The sequence below is a fragment of the Pinus tabuliformis genome, chromosome J (assembly GCF_031772625.1).
Source record: "Pinus tabuliformis cultivar Carrire ecotype Pingquan chromosome J, CPIR1, whole genome shotgun sequence".
In the NCBI taxonomy this organism is placed as follows: domain Eukaryota; kingdom Viridiplantae; phylum Streptophyta; class Pinopsida; order Pinales; family Pinaceae; genus Pinus; species Pinus tabuliformis.
In genome coordinates this window covers 1,549,200,757-1,549,205,284 of record NC_142295.1, presented here as the reverse complement: position 1 = coordinate 1,549,205,284, position 4,528 = coordinate 1,549,200,757, and the positions used below count along the sequence as shown (strand labels likewise).

Sequence of the window (4,528 nt, the reverse complement as noted above, 5' to 3'; positions counted from 1 at the left end):
GGGTTCCCATGGTTTATTACTTCCTTCGTATTACATATTGCAATTGACGGATTGCGGGACTTCGACTGGCACATGGATTAAAACCGACCTTAACCCCCGCAGTTGACCGTGATCTAGGGGTTTACTATGAGATCGATGGCTAGGATTGAGTGCAGGACTTCAGCCACAATCAAGGAAGTTCGTACTTTCCTACCCCCGCTCTTCCGATAGCTATTGCTCCTGTGACTTCTCTTCACTCTTCCGCTCTTCCGATAGCTACTGATCCTGTAGCTTATCTTCATGTGACCTCCGATAACTTTGTTTATGCTCCTCTGATGTTTTCTTCTTTACTCCTCTATTATCGTTGTTGCTCTTTATTCTTTTGATAACACTTACCCTTGGGCATATGTGATAACTTGCTTCTCTTGCTTCGATGACTTGCTTCTTTGATGGCTTTCAATAAACTCTTCATCTTAATCTTTGGCTTCTTGCTCTTGTTGCTTTACTGGATCTACTACGTCATTTGTTGTTCAATTGTTGTTTAATTGTTGTTCAATTGTAGTTCAATTGACCTCCTACATCATTTGTTGTTCAATTGCTGTTCAATTGACCTCCTGTGTCATTTTTTGTTCAATCCACTTGGGTCCTCCATCTCATCATATCATCATATATCAAAATTTCATCACTATGAGCACTATAATCAATGGGCATCAATGGGCAATCATGTATCAAAGAATTTTCCATCACAAACACTGCTATATTGACATCAATGACAACCTAGATTAACAATCTCCCCCTTTGTCATTGATGGCAATATTCTTCTTCTCTCCCCCTTTGACATCAATGGCAAAGGAGTGCACAAGGACTCCCCCTATCAAACTTCTTTTGTTCTTTATGAATAGTATATTTTTATGGGTATGTTACTCCCCCTGTCGTGGTGCTCTTCTTTTTACTCAAGATAGAAGGATTGTTGCCTCATCATCAACTAGCACATTATCCCCTCTTCATGTCTCAGAACTTCTTCATAATTCTTTCAACAATGCTTAAAGATGCTCCATTTCAATGCTTCCAAATAGGCTCCAAATAGCCATACACCAAATGTTCAAGTCCAAGTTTTTATGCTTCTGCAATCCGAATTTTGTTGTCTTCACAGTCAGAATTAAGGAGTCTTTATAGTTTGAATCAAGAGAAGATGCCACTAAAATTTTCATTCTCGCTATCTTTCTTCAAATCAAGATTCCTTCAAAGCATCAAACCATATTTTCTTTCACATGTTCATGTAGTTTCAAGCCAGTACAGCAGTTTCGATAACAAATCGAAAGCATCATCATCTAAATCCGGGACTTTGGTTCTGAGATCACAGGGCTCCCATTGAGGAAAAGGATGCCAATAACTGAGTTGTGAAACTCCTGGCCAAACTTCTTCATTTGGAGTTCCAAGCAAGCTAAAGATCGCCTGAAGAATCTCAAAATCATTCCATCCCACAAAGAGAGGCTCCCTTCTATACAATTCAGCAAAAATGCAGCCAACATTCCACATGTCAACAGAAAGACAGTAGGTATCCTGACCCAAGAGTAGTTCGGGAGATATGTACCAGCGCACCCCTACCCTCTTCGTATAAGCCTTGCTAGATAAATCGGTAGCTCTTCCCAGACAAAACCTTGCGATTTTCAGTGACACAAATTCCTCGTCCTCCGTTTCTATCCATATAGCTTTGGGATTCAGGCTTTTGTGCATGATGCCATGGTCGTGCATAGAAGCAACGCCTTTCACAAGCTCGTACATAATTTTCTTGATAACCAGGGGCGGTATTGTGAGCGACTGCATCCGATATCTGTTGATAAATAAAAAAAAGATTCGACTTCATATCATCAAATACTATATGAAGGAGAAATTGGCCATGTTGACTCTTTCAACGTTCCACATCTCACAACTTGATGATGTTGCAGGCGTTGTCAAACAGCATCCGTAAAATTGATATCTCTCTGATGGAAGTGGGGGGAATTCCTTCCGTAAAATGTGTGTAAGCGACCTTGAGAGTCACCTCCTCCCCTGTTTCTAGCATTATGCCCTTATAAATCCTTCCTTCTAGATCTCCCTCTAACAACTGACACCTCATATACTTTGGAATCGTATCAAGATTCATGTTATTGCTACAAAATTGAAAACTATAAGTTGGTTTTCCCTTCAAACAAAGCCTCTATTACTGTTATTGATTTACCTATTCCCACATTATATCCTTGAGTCGAGACATTCAACTTCTGTAATTCCAACAACATAGTTATTAGCCCTATTTCTCTAGCATTGGATGGCCTTCTCTGTTGCTCCAATTTCTTCTTAGTGATCAAGTGGAAAACATCTTTAACAACAGTCCAAAGAATGGTTACAATATCATGTTCTTTAGTGTAGTGCTCGTGAGAAATGATCTTTATCAAAGGATGAATGTTAATATAGCTCAACAAGGATTTCATAAGGACCCTTTCATGAATAGCGTCTACAATAATGATCAAGAATCACAAGCTCCCCCTAATTGTATGCATGGTCTCTTTTTGGCAGAATCTCATCATCAAACACTCGAAATATAAAGAATATCTTCATCAAGTCAACAACATGTGTTGTTGGCTGGAGGGTTCAGGAGATTTTTAGATTGTATTTGCTTTATTCTCCATACTTGTGTAACTTTCTTTTCTGGTATGGTTCTAGCTTGAAAAGGTGCCCAAATCAAGTTACAATTACATGCCATATGACCAATGTTATGACATCTGAAGCATTATATGTTGTTCATGAATAAGAATTCATGACTTCTTCTTGCGAAATTGCTTCTCGAAGATTGACGGGGATCATTATAAGCCCTACAATCTTTTGCCATGTGTCCAAAGTTTGTACAAGAATAACAATAATGAATAAATAAACTTTGTTACCTGGGAGATGGAGATTTCCTTGATGTACTTCTGAAGCCTTTCTGCCTTGAGATCCTTTGATGATAATTATTACTTCTCACATCCTTGACAACATGTGCATTTCTTCTTGGAACGAGACTTCCTTCAATATTGCCTTGACTCTTATCTTTACCTTTGTTGAAACTGGGAGCATCAACATTTCTTTATGACTTCCTCGTATCCTTGTTGTTTGAAGCATTATCATTCTTGCTTGAGGATTCACCTGTATACCTGAGACTTGATTTATCAAATGGACATCTTTGATGGTTGAGCATGTCATCTAAGGCTTGAGAGCTCTTCTAGGTTTTGTCCATCCCTTCAACCTTTTTCTCGAGGGAGACAATCTCTTCTTCCAATTTTTCGCAATCATTATTCTTCTTAGCAAGTTGTTTCTCAATCTCTTCCTTATTACATATTGCTTCATTTTCTTCTAATTTAAGGGAGATGATATCTAACTTCATTTTGAAGATTTATTCATTTTCTTTTGCTAGACTACTCTCCATTTCTTCCTTGATCCTTGTAGCTTTACATGTTTCAGCCTTGAGAAGGTTAATGTTAGATTTTAATTTGAATATTTCTCCATCCTTTGATTTTAGTTGACATATCATGGTGTTTCTCTCCTTTTCTGCTTGATCAATCTGTCCTTCTATGATTTCCAATGCTTCTATTGTCTTCTCAGCTCCTTGTGCTAACTTTCTTGCTTCTTGTAGTTGAGATTTGAGAGAGGAGACCTCTACCATGTACTAAACAATCTCTTCTTCAAGTTTGTTCAAGCTCTTGTGCCTTTGTTCAAGTTGACTTGACAAGGTATCTTCCCGTTTGTTTGCTTTATCCAATTGATTTGTCATGGAAATGACTTCTTCATGATGCTTTCTTTTTCTTTGATGAAATTCCTTCTTAAGCTTGGAAAGCTCTTCATCCCTTTCTTGTACTTGAAGCTTGACAAGGTCAACTTTCTTCCTTGTTTGGTCTTGGTCACCAACTAATGCTTTCTTCTTAAGTTCCTCGTTTTCCTTTTTTTAATTTATAATCTCTTCCATGGCAACTGTAAGTCTAGTGAGGAGATCTTCTACACAATTTTTTTCATTCTCTTCATCTTTTAGGTCTTCTTTAGCCTTGATGTCATCATTCTCATTTTCAGTTTCTATGATGGGTTCTGGATTTCGTTCTTGGTTTTCATCATCTTCTTGACTAGTGGTCATGGTCAATGCTCCTTTTGAGTGAAGGTCATGAAGTTTGTCCCATATACCCTTTGCTGACGAACATTTTACTAAATTGTTCTTTATAGAACCGGGTAGCCCATTCAAAATTTCCTTCATTGCTTTTGCATTATACTCCTTGGATTCTCCATCCATCATGCTATCAACTATCACTGATTTCCAAATTTCAATGCCTTGAATCTTTAAGCAATTCCTCATTCTTACTTTCCATATATCAAAGTTTCCATTGAACCATGGAGCCTCCACAAATTGATTGTCTTCTATTTCAGTGGTAGAGGGAGACACATCTTTAGGAGGAGTGGAGACTTTCTTCCTTGGCTTCACCATTTTTATTCTAATGATTGACCTTCAAGCTGTTAGGCTTTGAGTGAAGGTACTCGCTTTGATACC

At 38.1% G+C, this 4,528-nt stretch overlaps 1 pseudogene; it reads right to left on the bottom strand.

Annotated features, from left to right (window-relative positions):
• Positions 1 to 1,254: 1,254 nt before the first annotated feature.
• LOC149233406 (cyclin-dependent kinase B2-2 pseudogene) lies at positions 1,255 to 2,044 on the bottom strand (annotated as a pseudogene).
• Between the last annotated feature and the right edge of the window lie 2,484 nt (positions 2,045 to 4,528).